At 40.0% G+C, this 14,785-nt stretch overlaps 1 long non-coding RNA gene across 2 annotated transcripts; it reads right to left on the bottom strand.

Moving 5' to 3' along the window:
* Positions 1–354: 354 nt before the first annotated feature.
* Positions 355–13,489, bottom strand: LOC128319158 (uncharacterized). 2 transcript variants are annotated; one of them, XR_008302588.1, is made up of 5 exons: positions 12,350–13,489; positions 11,729–11,927; positions 11,130–11,315; positions 8,077–8,207; positions 355–2,223 (listed from the first exon to the last, which is right to left on the bottom strand). It is a non-coding gene; the product is annotated as an uncharacterized LOC128319158 (long non-coding RNA). The 2 variants fall into 2 exon arrangements; XR_008302589.1 differs by lacking the exons at positions 355–2,223; positions 8,077–8,207 and adding an exon at positions 8,772–9,973.
* Between the last annotated feature and the right edge of the window lie 1,296 nt (positions 13,490–14,785).

The raw sequence follows: 14,785 nt of genomic DNA, 5'->3' as shown, positions 1-14,785 counted from the left end.
AGCATCCTGTAAGCGGGTGAAATGTAAAAAGTTAATTGCTCATTATATAGACTGGGATTTATCAAAGTGATCATAACTCTCTCTTGGGTTTCATTAAATGTTTAATCAATTCAGGATTGATCTGTGGACCTTGCATAATTCACTGTGTTATTTAAAACAGACAGTTAATGAAGTGCTATAATTTGATAGACACAGATGCCATTATCGAGCAAAAAACATGTATTTGTTCATGCAAATTGCAACATAGAATTTGCTATGGATGGACTCACGCACAGTTAAATAAGAAGAAAGACTCTCAAGTTTTGTTACTTTTAATTGTTGTTCATCTGAAAAGAAATACCTGGACAATAAGAAATGAAAAACAGTCAATAGACATCAATAGATGCACATAATCATACATTGACAATGGCCGGGTGCTTATGAGTCTTTGGGTTATGATGTCAGGGGACCGGCAGGCACAGATAAAAGCCTTCAACTCCAGCTATCAGTCTCTCAGGAGCGGTGGGTGAAATCCTCAGTAAAGTCTTCTCCTTTGTGTCTAAGCTCGCCGTAGGGTGGGGCTGATCCCCACAGCGGCAGCTCTTTTGAATACATATTGGTATGGCTGAGCCCCTAAGACACCGCAGGAGACCCTCAGGCCACTTCCTGTTTATTATACACATGCTCTTTCTCCTGTCTCTGAGGTCTGGAGGTGCGCTCCATGGACGGATCCCAGGGAGAGGACGGAGAGCATGGAACACTTTTTGTATCACATTTGTAGTGTAATCACATGCTTGGATTGCCATTTGAGTTTTTACAAACACTTTTTCCCACAGCGCTGTTAAATTCTCCAATCTGATTGGTCAGATTATCATTTTAAAGTAACTGTTGTTAATGTTTCTATAGTAAGAGCTTATTCACAGGGACTTGTATGGTGTATGATCTACATAATCTAACATATAATCGTTGATATGGTAAAGTTTTCTGTAAGGAGAGGTTTATTTAAGGAAGGAGTCTCCAGTGTCAGTTTTCCATCATAAGTAATGTCTTCAGAACAGAAGAGTTTACACTTTGTTGTTTCTCAGTAACATGACAAGCTGCCTCATTAACTTCAAGAGAGAAAAAAAGTATCTAGCTGCTATAACGTAAGTGAGAACAGGAACTTACTTGTTTCACGAATGTTCCACAACATTAAATGTAACTATAAAGGTTAAACAACAGAACGTGTAATTAATAAATAAATTACATTGCAATCATTATTTTTTCTGAGGTGGTAACGGTAACTCTTCTTCATTATACCACCCTGTTGTGGATTATTTTCCTATAACAGCACAACACAGAGTCTTTACTCCTTACGTAGGCTCTGATAGTATCTAAATGAAGCAGTCAGCAATTAGAGTAGCTTTTTTTTGTAAACAAGAGGCTCAAGATGTAAGCAGGCAAACATCTGAAAAACAAGGAAAACCAGCGTAATTGGCATTTGAACGTCTACATATTTTAGTCTGCATAAGAATGAATTAAAGGTAAGTCTGAATGCTGCAGTTCTCATTTGGAATAAATGCTAATGAACCTAAGAGACACCAGGGATTTAGGTTGGGGGGGCAATTAAAGAACGCCTGCAGCAACAATATCGAGGACAAAGGATGCCGTCTCCCTAATTAAATTCTGTGGCAGACATCTGCCCTTTCACCCCTCCTTCTCCATTTCCCCGGTGCTCATGAGAGGCAGTCAAACGTTCCCTCTCAACTGTCATTCACTCAAGCTGCTTCACACAGAAAGAGCTAACCTGAACTCATTCCACTTCCAGAGCTCGAGGTCACTAGGACAATGCCCTGATCTTCACAAGCAATACACCAAAGTCCTATAGGAGAAGAATGAAGCTCTAAGGACTGATATCAGTGCCGGGAGATTTAATAGGTGCATTTAGAATAGGTTTCTATTCTAGTACGGTTATATACTTTTATTCAGAGTTGAGTTGTAGTGAGGAGTTAATACTGAAATTGTGCACATTGGTATACAGAACTTAGATGTACAGACTTACGCACTATTGGGACAGTGAAAAAACAGTGGCTCGATCCTGACCTTGCACTTCTTCTCCTTCTTCTTCTTCTTCTTCTTCTTCTTCTTCTTCTTCTTCTTCTTCTTCTTCTTATCAGCTTGAGCGAGGAGCAGCATGAAGTCCAGCTCCACTGTTTGATGGTTTCATCTAACCACAATATGCCGTGCTGAAATTTAACGTTTTGGCTATAAATACACAAAAAAAGGAATGTCATTTGAGGCCAATATTAAATACATAAATATTACACTATTCATTAATTAATGGTATCATCAAAAAGGTTCTTTATTCTCATGGAAGACACTGGAGGAGATGGATCTTAATCTGAGATACTGCTTATCTCAAGGACAGAATACCTAATAAAGAAAGTTACAGTTTTCTAGCTTAAATGCAAGTGCTTGTGTTTAAAGGTGGTGGTCTATGCTTTTGAAAAATCCCCTGTCTCGGACAGCTGTTCTCAAGAAACTTCCTGCTACTTTGTGCATAAGGCTATTGCTCTTGGTTCTTCATTTAATTCATCAGATATAAATGTTTTGGCACCCCTGGGAAATTAATTTAAACTTGATTTAGTTGGTGTTCCTCACAAGGGGCACCAATAACATAGGTAATCACTGAATTATAAATTTGCTATTTTAGTTTCTCATTAACATTCAAAATTCTTAAGGTGCATAATTAATGAGACTGATTATGTCACAAGATGTACACTGTATGATCTAAACATACATAGTTTTTAGACCATCACAGATATTCATCACTATAAGTGACACAGCATGAATATACAGGTATACAAATATGGCTTCTAGTTTCAAGCTGCCCAGAGCTCCAGAAGCAGTAAAAGATCTCTCCCACCCTCACTCTGTTACTCGGAGCTCTTAAAGGTGAGACACGATCAAGACTGAGTGTGTGTGGTAATGGCTCTGAAGTTAATAAAAAGGGGGCCAGGTAATAGAGTTTTAAATCACTGGCCAAGTTCTTCTCCTCAGACTGGGAGACAAGTTTAGCTAATGAAGCCTGACAGCCTCATTCCAGAGTGACTGCACGCTTAGAGCAGCTTCAGCCCAGTCTGCGCCGCCGGCTCGTCCCCTCCACCACAGCGGGCCGCAGCAAACAGGGAAAGTTTAGAGAGACTAACTACCGCCCATTTCCTGCTTATTTAACACCCAATCTCACTTCAAAGCCTGTAATGGCTACAGGATTCGCTCAACATCAAACATGCCAGCTCCACTGTGCCTCACGCCCTCTCTCTCTCTCACCATCTCATTCTCCGGTGGCACAATTAACTCCTACCATCAGCACTCGTAGCTTCATCTACGTACTAAAAAATTCACCACTAAATGCACAGCTCTTACTTTTTGAAATGAACTACTTCTTGCAGTAAAAAAAAATTCAATGGTGACTTTGTAACAGTCAAAGGCAAAGCTGTAACTTGAAGTTTTCTGACATCTTCAGGACAGAGAAGTTAACCTGAAGTTAAAGAAAAATAGAGGCTGGTGAGGGAATGATTGTTTATAGCCGCTATCGTAAGCAAGAACAGGAACTAACTTGTTTTCACCGAAGTTCCACAACATTAAATGGATAAAATGCACTGACAACTCGGGCTGCATCAAACCACCCTGCTGTTGATTATTTTCTTATAACAGCATGCCCCATCACGTGTTACTCCTTACGTAACATATAATTTACCTATTCATTAATAAGTTATGAATGAAAGAAATCTTGCACAACGTTCCTTGATAATAAACACTTTGTTTTAACATTAACGAGTGAATGAAAGAGTTAAGACCCAAATCCATAAGTCACTTTGATTCTAATAAGAGATTTATTGTACACACTTGAGTCGCTCCACGCCATTCCAAATGTTTTTCATGTAGAGAATGCAAAATATTTGTGCAAACCTGGCTCTTCAACATATTTCACTTTAAAATGAAGAGAGAAAGTTCTGGGCTGGGGGTTAGAACATGAGGTGCTGTTAATTTGCAACACATGGCAAAAGCGGAGGAGTTAAGATGGATGAAGAGAGAAAGAGAGTGAGAGAATGGATAGAGAATGATGAGTCCCTGCTCTCTAATATTCCTCAGGCTTCCTCCTCCCCACCGAGACTGGATTTTCCCCGAACCTCTCCACTGTTCTTGTCCGTTTAATACGCTTCCAAGATGACCTGGAACTAATGCGCTGCTTATTTCCCCCTGAAGATTGCATATGGGCCGCGCAGCTCACGCAACCTGTCTTCATCCACACACAGGTGGAGAGGCGATGGAGTGGGGGAGGAAAGTGAGAGATGAAGGATGGAGAGATAATTCCTCACTGTTTTTAAAAAGGATTTTTCATTTTCTTTTAATGGCTCACTCAAGGTCGTTGAACCCACAATGTAGAACAAAATATTTTGCAAACAGATCCTTATTAAAATAATCTTCTACCACAGCGCTGTTAAATTCTTAAATCTGATTGGTCAGATTGGTTGATTAATTTTCTATAATAGCAGCTCTGACAGTAGTGCAGCTGTGAATCCCAGGTTTCTATTAATGCACGTTTTATTCCTTACCATTAAAGTTTTCATTAAAGTGAATGGAAAGTCAATAATAAAATTGTGTGTTACTTGGTTGTTTGAAGTGTCCCTGTCTCTGGTTATACAAAAGTCAGAGCTAAAGTTGGCCATCACTGGGACCCAATCACATCATTTTCTGCCTCTCAGAAAGTGAATGTTAGATGGTTGCATGCATTAATTTGAGTTTTTCCCCCCTCAGTTATTGTTGGTGGGAAGGAAAGACAAGGCAAGATGATTTCCAACAGACTGGCCAAGTCAATTTCAATAAAGACTGACAGTAGCTGTCAAAGAGCCTAATGCATGCTCTTTCAGCAGTCCACCAGTGATCACCTCGGATTGTGTATCATGATAAAAGTTCCCTCTGCACACTCTGTAGGAACACAGGGGGACCTTTGATGTGGAGACACCAGGGATGCAGCCTTTCCTACTACCATGGGTGTCTGAGAAGGGAGAAAAGAGATACCTGGGCCTGTCTTACTCTCCTCCTGAAGATCTGTAAATAAAATATCAAGGCTTTGAGACAATCCTGAGACTATCCCTTTCTCCAAGTGTGCGGTGCGGTGCAGCCCTTGAGAGAGAGAAATGGGGTGCCGTACCTGTTTAAACACCGGTGTTTTTCGGGCGTGGGCATTAATGAGATTGTGCAAAGGCATTTTTTTTTTTTCATCTCTCAAACTCGCCCCTCATCAGACCCCCCTCATGTCCCTGCAAAAGGTGCTCACTGTAATCTGACTTCATTTTCTGCCTCTTTAACCGGGACCAATGTATTTAAACGCTTGTGCCTTTGACAGATGCTCGGTTCAAATTATTCCTAACTGGAAATTTGCTGGAGCGATATTAAATATCCTTGAGGCCGAGGCTGCCTAAAGAGAACGGGCAACATCAAAAGGCTGAACACATCAAAAAAAAAACCCTAAAAATAATGACCCCTGCGTACCTCCAGGGGGGAAGAAGAGGAGAAGCGCTAACACAGTTCTTCTGTCTTCAGATCCTGGTCCACCAACATTCCTGTCCTTTAAATGTAGATTACGAGTGCTCCCTCGACTCTGGTCTTTAGCGCAGAATACAGAATGAGATGCGCTTTGCAATCATCCGCCTAAGCTCTAATCTATTCACAAGTCATTTTCACCTTGTCAGCCTCGACATTATCGCCTCCTTGTGTGCCACAGTGTCCGCAGTGTGTAGCTGTATTCCCGGGGTATTGACCCAAGAGTGCCCTGTGGGTTCCCTGTGGGTTTTTACCCCCCCCCCCCCCCCCCCCCCACCACCCCTCTTGTCCAGCACTTTCTAACCATCTGAGCTCTCCAAAGTCTTCCAAGAGTCCAAAAATGAGGCTCCATCCCCACCACGAGGCCACTAGAAGAGTCGCACCCTGACTTTTCATACTGTGAAGTAAACTCACAGCTGGCAACACTCAGTCCGACTCCCTGATCAGAGCCGACAGGAGTCATTAAGTCATAAAACCGCACACACTCCTACACTCCAGATGAGCTAGGGTTGGCGTGGCAGCACAGCCGCTCAGGAAGAAAAGGGTTACCTTCTGCCCTCGGGAGAGTGACGGATTGCTTAAAGCTGGACAACACAGCACAACGCTCCAAACTGAGTAAATAAAGACCATATACATCCGGATTGTTCTTAGATCCACAGACATAAAACATCATAAGTACTATTTGTCTCTGTCTATTACATAGAAATTGAAGTTCCTTATCAGATATCATATGGAAAACATGTCACGTGGATCAGAAATTACAGATCATGTTCTGAAATTGCAATATGTCTCATAATTCTGTTACTTTGCAAAAAAATCTCAAAACAGAGCTTGCGTGTACCAAAACGAACAGATATAACACAGCAGTCCAACATTCCTTACACTTATATTATGTGTATATAAACCTGCCATAAAAATCCAGAGCAGAAACATCAAGCTGTACTTTAAAGGACAGCCTCCACACATTAGTGACATTTTGAAATATTAAGAGTGAAATTAATGGGCACTGTACGGTACGATGTGCCATATCCCCCTCTTCTCTCTTCTCAGTGAGGCGACTTGGCCTCCACTATGTTGTTTTTTCAAGCCGCGGGGTTAAACAAAAAGCAAATGTTAAGCATGGTTCCTCTGAACTTGTGCCGGGCTTTGAAAAACAAAACCTGAGTTTTCTCGCCCAGGCCCATTTCCACCATTTTGCAAGTCAAATTCAAATGTCTTTGCATATCACCGCTTGCAATTCATGACTGAAGTTTTTGATCCTAAAGTTGGACCAGTGTTCGAGACGACCCAAAAGAGCTAAAGACTAGAAAAGCCATTATTCTGGAGTATCTCCAAATGTTCATCCATTTATATGGAAGGACCTTTGAACAAGATGCGAAAACCAGCTCATGGACTAAGGCCCCATACATATGGATATTTTAAAAAAAAAAAAAAAAAAATTGAATTCCCGTCCACACTAACAGCATTTGTGAAAATATCTCTATCAACACAAAAAAAAATAATTTGAAAACACTCACATGAGCATGTCTGCACAATAAGTGGTGATAGAATGTCATAAACTGTTTGGTAAAACACCCAGAACTATGTTAAACACATAAGTTATGTGGTAGAGAAGGTGAAATGCAGAGAAACACCAACATGACCAAGCTTTCTAAAACAAAAAAATGGCAAACGTCGAACATGAGGATTTTATATGTGGACTGATGATAATGTGGAACTATTGCTTAAGGTATATGATGAGTACAAATCCCAAACCTGCAGTTTGTAGAGTCGGAGTGGTGGATTCTGGAGGAATATATAAAATTCTGCCATCTCCTCACGAAGGTATAAAAATAAAACAAAGCGAAATTAGACTGCAAATAAGAAATTACTGACTAGAAACTAACAACGAGGTCAACAGTCAACGATAAACGAGTCCTAGTGCAATCATAACACACGTGAAACACACACCCTGGACATGCACAAGTTCACATTTTCCCATCCACACATAAACAGTGAGAACAATTTCAAAATTTCTCCACCTTTTTTTTTGAAAATCTTCATTTTCAGTGACCCAAAACATCATTTTCATGTGGATGGGCCTCCAATACACATACATTTTATACCATGTTACACCATGTCCAGCTTGACCAAGACCTTACAAAAGATAAAGTGCTAATTATGGGAGAAGGCTGAACGCCCTACATCTCTCTCTGCCGCTATTTTAAGGATCTGCAGACCTGAAAAACGATGAGTTCTAGTCTGAAATATTACAATGCTATTAATTACAGAGAACAAGTTTGACTCGGAAATAAATGTTCTTCCTGCCTGATATATTTCTCTTAAACACCATCACTAGAACTTCTTTGGTCCAAAACACTATTCATATACATGCGGTACGTTCTAGTGGACTTCACAGTTAGCAGGAACAAGGTAAATGCGTAAAAGGCGGACAAGGTAAAAGGCGTTAGGTGATGTAAAGAGATCATTTTTCACTCAGCCTAAAATGGATAAATCAGTACCATTTACCTTGGTGACTCACTTTCTGCTCCTGTGGATGGTCTCAAATGGATTCCTTAAAGATTTGGACTTCTCAGAAACAGTTTAAGTCACAGCTTTGCTTCCGTGTTTAATCTCACCTGGATACCGGAGAACTGCTGCTGTAACCATAAAAACAGTCCTGTACTCATCTGTGATCAACACAATGGCGTAATTGTATGTATATTTTATAGTGTAGTAAGAAAAACATATAATCGTTGATAAGGTGAAGTTTTCTGTAATGAGACGTTAAACATTTATGGAAGGAGTCTCCAGTGTCAGCACTTTTAGTGGTAAAGCTGAAAACTTTACGATTTCTGACATCTTCAGGACAGAGGAGTTCTGTGGTTTCTAGGTAACATGACAGTGACTGTACGTGATAATGGGACCTAACTTGTTTATCAGACTGCCTACAAAATTAAATGTAACTATAAATGGATAAAAAGTATGACATGTTGATCTTTTAGGAGAAATAAAAACACTCCAGGATGTGGAGTGGAGGATGTTATTGGAAAATAATCAACCGTGATTTGCTTCCTCACACCACTCTGTTGTTGATTATTTTCCTACAACTGCACCACATGAATGATTCTAGTAAAGATATTAAAAGCATAAAGAAGCCTGGAGAAATATAATAATTGAGAAATTACTGGAAGCTAAACTCCATCAGAAGGCCAGCGGTACACTGGAGCTGCTTTGTTAAACCTGGTAAAAAAAAATATCCAATACCTAATTGTGAAAAAAATTAAACACATAAAACTCTGGGAGGTTGTAAAAAAAACTGGTGAGTATCATTTACATTATTATTAAATTTATTTCATTTGGGTTAGTTTATAAAACAGAAGACTCAGAAGAACATATTTTATGGTTTGTGTCATAAAATCCAAATTAGGAAAACAGAAAACTTAAAAGGACAGCGTAATGTGAATATGTAGTTATTCTAATAGGATTAAAATAATTTTAAAAAGTCATTGAAATCATTGAAAAGGTGAAATAAAAAGAAGAAAGATGCAAAGAAATACGGAGACATTTTTAACTTGTAAGGTTTAATATGGGTTCTATTATACCGTAATGTCTCATGAAATTAAATATAGCTTTTAAAAAAGGGGGGAAAAGTGCAGTGGCCCTGAAGGCATGCAGAAAATAACAGCAGTGCACTGAGAAGGATAGACATAAACCTGTGAGCGCTGACCCTGAACGCTCTTCCCCGTGGCCCGAGCGAATAAACCGCCGGTCCTGTTAGCCGCATTTCTGCGACGGCTTTTATTTTCTCCATCTGCTGCCTTCATGCTTGCACGCTTTCCATCCCCTCTGCACATTCTTCACAAATTCAGTAGCTTCCTTCTTCTACATTTGTAAATGCTGTTGACTGTGGAAAGGCTCCATGTTTACTTTGAATCCCTGGCCATCCCAAGGCCTCCTCTAATCACCTACAGCTGTTCGTTTCTCTCGTGCTTTCCTTGGCCGGCTCTTTCAAACACGCAGGCCTTATTTTCAATGTAAATTATAGATTTGTAACAGACTAAATAGAAAGTCAGATTGTTATTGCAAGCAACATGGCTCACTGTAATAATGATATTTCAGAGTTTATTCTTCGTGATAATTATCTCTCCTTTTTTTTCCAGGACTAGATGCCAGCCGTTTTTGTTTTTTTTTCCTCTTGTCAGTTTTGTGAACTCTGAGGATAAACTGTGCTGCGGTGCTTTAAACGCTCTAAACAGAGTCTAATAAAAGGTTATAAGCTAACACACATAAGCTCGTCATGTCAGTGGATCTCTGAACGGTCTCTCTCATCTCGTGCCAACACGACGGGTCTCCGAGGGCACACGCCCACTGCACCTGCAATATAAACCACTTCGGGATCATCACCAACGTGGAAATACAAGAACTGGAAAAAAAAGAGAAAGATTTACTTTATTGCATTTCTCAACTCTTTTTGGCATTTTGTTCGGAAAGGACTTCACATAATTTTAAACATCCGTGTTGCTATGTCATTATCATTTGGTGTTTCTTGGCCTAACATTAGAAATGTTTTTTTTTTTTCCAAATCCAAGAGCAAACGTTTTGAGGTATTCAATGGATTGATCAGCCAAACCAACCAACCATGGTCTTGGATAACACCTTATTTTCTATGCACTTGTCTTGCATCAGTTGCTTTTTCTGCTTTTGTGCTACTTCTTGTTTTGTTTTGTTTTGTTTTTATTTGCATTATTTATACAATTAAGTCAGAATTTCTTTCTCATTTCTGATAGTCTTGTATTACTTTTGCACAGATTTTTCGTAAAGCAGTTCATTATATATAACTGACAGACACAACATTTAAATGCTAAGTAAGCAATAAAACACACCGTGCTTTGCTGTTATTGGAAAATAATCAATGTCAGAAAACTTAAAACTTTACCTCTGATACTGGAGACTCCTTCCAACAATGTTAAATAAACAACTTTTTAATCTGTTTCTTATTAGTGGAGCTTTTGAGTGAGTCGTTACTATAGAAACGATAATGTATTGGAACAAGAGCATTAACATAGAGCTGCATTTTGCAGCTGCTGGTATAGAAAATTAATCAACACCTTCTGACCAATCACAATCCAGAATTCATCAGTGCTGTGTGATAATATTCTACAAATGTGCAGTGTAAAACTTTAGAGTCTTCAGGCCGAGATGCGAAAACGTCGATGCCTGAAATTTCATAACACCAAGGTCACAGTTTGTACTTGACACTTAAACATGTTTACTCTTTTAAGAAGGAAAACGGAGAGTGAAGAGGAAAATTCTGAAAAAAAAGGTAGTCAGTTGTTTCTGCCTGAGGACTATGTCCTCTCACCTGCTCTGTTTGGCAGCCGGTGGAACGACAAATTTTACACAGTCTGCTTCTTGAATTGGCATTCTGACCCATGGTGACTGGCTGAGTGTAATCGAATTATAGCACACTGCCACTGGCATGAAACACTGAGAGGAAATCAGTGCATTTAAAAAGTTCAACAGACAGAGAAACATGAAAGTGTCTGGAACTCTTTTCAGTCACTGTGTAAGGTCCTTACCAAGAATTCCGAACAGTGGTCTGGTGTAAGCACGATGGGAAAAAAGAGCAACGGCAGAGTGAGAATCAGGAGTGTGACTTCTGGCATTGTTAAGAATTCCGAAGTACTGCAGTGCTGACCTGCTTCCATGTCACGTCCATTAATCCTCTGGACTCTGACCTTCAACCAAGAAGACAAGAGACGTCCCTGTGAAGAAGACAAGAGACGTGCCTGTGAAGAAGACAAGAGAAGTCCCTGTGAAGAAGACAAGAGACGTGCCTGTAATGTTAGCGCATGTCTGATTTTAGTTTTCTGGATAATGTTCCATACATGATAAATGTTAGAAGAACATTCTGGTAACTTTATGAATGTTACTGACAGGTCCGATGTCTGTTTTGTTATGATGCTGGAATCACACCCTTGACAAGATATTCAACAAATTATATTGCTTCAAGCTAGACACCGGGCTAATTAGCATCAGCAACTCTGGATCTAGCACTTCATATCTCTTCTGCCTGTAAATTAAATCAGTGTTTTAACTGCGGTTCTGCAATTATGTGTTTATTTTCAGCAGCACAAAGACAGGATTCAGACAGGATCCATGAAGCACACATACTCACCTCCTGTACCACCAGCGCTAGCAACCAGGGGTGATTAATTACTGGTCTGGAAGATATAAATATGCTTTTCAGCCAGAGACGGTCTGAGTAAGCCCTTCAGGCCAGGCTCTTCACATCACAGTGGGGCGCTTTTCATTTTCACCGCCTGTAAGCTAATTCAAACAAGACCTCACCACTGCAGGCCTGGACCAGAGAGCTCCTGAGACATATAGAGAGAAACAGAGAGATCGAAAGAGACACTATGTTGAGCCGCTCACACTTACAACTCTACGTTAACACATCTACCATTTGACATATTTGTCAACATTTCTTCCGTTCCTAACTTCAGTTCCTACCTGCAGTTCCTATCTGATGTGCCAAAATGGAAGAAAAACTTATAATCGTGGTTTCGTCTTATCCTATCATATACGACTTCTCATTTGATGTGTATAGAGACACTATGAAAAAAAAGCTAAGCTTGGACGGAAGTCAAGAGATCTTTATTGCCTCTGGTGCTTGTACAAAACTAGTCCAGTTAGCTTGCTTTGCTACTCTAATCTGAGTATGAAGCTAATATGAAGCTAACGTAAGTCAAACAATCAATTTAACTAGTAAGCTGTAGAAGTTATGTATAGCTGTTACCATTTTTTTCATCAGGAAGAAAAAACACGCTGGATAGGCCCACAACAGTCCACAGCACTCACAATGGTAGCGGTCGCTACACGGCCACAAAAGAAAACAAAAGACACAGCGACACAAATGAGGTAGCAGATCCAGTAGTCAACCAGGATGTGAATAGTTTTGGGTTAGTAACTACACAGTACCCTAACACAATGTGCAGTAGAAAAGCACTACAGCAGTACTGGTACTATAAACACAGATCCTAAAGCCAGAACCTTTGGTTTCATGTGTGTGTGTGTGAGAGAGAGAGAGAGAGACATGCTGATCCCATCACTCCTCCTGCCTCTCACACAAAGTAGGCCATGAAGAGCCTGCAGTGTTCTTCTCCAGAGAGAGCATTTGTGGTCAGGACATGAGTGCTTCATGTCCACTCTGAAAACCGCAGGGCCTCACGGATTGTATGTAATGCCTTTACACACGTATCGGTTTCATCTCTGAGCACGGAGCTAAATATAAATGGCAAGCGTCCAGCTCTATATGGGAATGGGGAGGGTTTAAAAGGAATGCCCTTGTAACCATGTGGACCACTAGAGACTTCCTTAAGGTCTAAGAATAACAGAAAGTGTCTCCACAAAGCAGGACAATCACAGCATGTCAATGTTCTAGTGATGGGGCTCAACAAGAACCAAAACATCAGGCCAACAAAATGTCACTGCTGAAAGAAAAACCCTATCATGAGTCTGGACTGCTCGCAATTATGGAGAAGCAAAAATGTCCACCAAAAATAACAATGAACAAACAGCAGCTCTGACAGTAGTGCAGCTGCAAATCACGGGTTTATCTGAATGCGCTCGTTCTAATATCTTAGCGTATGTATCGCTGTGAGTAAGTGAGAACAGGAACTTACTTGTTTTGCGGTCATTCCACAACATTAAATATAACTATAAACAGACAAAAAGTAAATAAAAAAATTGAAATCGTTGGCGAACTGCTACGGTATAAGAGGAATAAAACGCTCTGGGACATACTGTGAATAGAACTGGAATATAACTATGGAGCAGCAACTTTACTTCATGACACTACTTTGCTATTGATTATTTTTCATAGTAATATACCACGTCATATTTTATTATTTATAAATAACATGCTAAATATCGAGCATGAATTTTATCAGCTATAGGTGAATTTTATTTGTGTGTTGGTTTAAACACTGCTTTAGCTGAAAAAAACAGAAATCTTAAATATTATATATATCTTAAATATTTTAGCTAAACCATAGATGTTGGCATCTCTGTGTACCTTTTGTGCACGTTTCTGGCCACAAGCTTCAGAATCTAATTGGCTCTCCACACTTCTGTGTATGCATAAATCAAAATTTAATCCTGCACACGGTCAGGGGTAAATCCAGGCCCACCTAATACGTTATAAATAATGTAATAGTAGCATTAAATCAGGGCCAATTTACATCAAATGCTGCATGCTTATAATGAAAAGTTCTGGCGTTTTTTTGTAAATGGTAATCCCACTTCTTCTAGAAGGCTGGTTTTATATTTTTCACATCCAGATTCTTTTCTGATCCAGAAACCACCACTCCTGGTCCTGATCCAAATCCCAGACATTAAAACACTCACCTGACTTCTAAGGCACCTGCTTCCTGTTTTCTTACTGCCTATTTAAACTGCGCATCCCCCCCCCCCCCCCCCCCCCCCCCCCCCCACACACACAAACACACAAACACACACACTCTGTCTTTGTGAGGGTGTACCATGTTTTCTGTGTGCATCACTGAGCAGTATTTTCAGTTAGATTTTCATACATGGTTCTGTTTGCCTGATCGTTTCACATTCTGGCTGTTTGTGACCTCAATTCTGCCTGTTGATTTGGATTTTTAATAAAGATTAAACTCGTGCTTACATCCACCTGCCTCCAATTTATGACAGTATTTTTCTCCACCAACACAAATTCAATAAATAATGAATAATTCATTGATTCACGTCTGTTTTATAAATTTAAGACGTGTACAGTTATCTCAGGCATTTCCACCTCTTGCTAGGCAAAGTTGGGATTTCATCTTTAATCATCCAAAGTAGATTCTACCTTCATTACTTCACTGCACATCACACATTTGATCACAAAAGATCTTCCATAAGTGACAGAAAGTCCCTCACTTCATTTAAACGTTCATCCCTCCCTACTTTAACACAGCATTCCCAAGGAACCAGACGAGCTGGAATCTGGGCAGAGATATGGCCGCCGGCTTTTCCTCCTGCCCATTCTTCTCACTCTGCAGCGGCTTTTTATTAATTTTATTTAATTATCCTGAGAAGCTCTTTTTACACCGTGCCACTGCTGCCGGTGCCCGACTCCCAAAGTGTGCGCTGTGTAATTTAATAAAACCCCATTTAAGAGGGAATTTGATTAAAAAATTAAGCTGCCATGATTACCCCCTACTCCTCA

The sequence above is a fragment of the Pangasianodon hypophthalmus genome, chromosome 11, assembly GCF_027358585.1.
Source record: "Pangasianodon hypophthalmus isolate fPanHyp1 chromosome 11, fPanHyp1.pri, whole genome shotgun sequence".
In the NCBI taxonomy this organism is placed as follows: domain Eukaryota; kingdom Metazoa; phylum Chordata; class Actinopteri; order Siluriformes; family Pangasiidae; genus Pangasianodon; species Pangasianodon hypophthalmus.
Note: the sequence above shows the minus strand (reverse complement) of the source record. Positions and strands in the feature narration are given on the sequence as shown.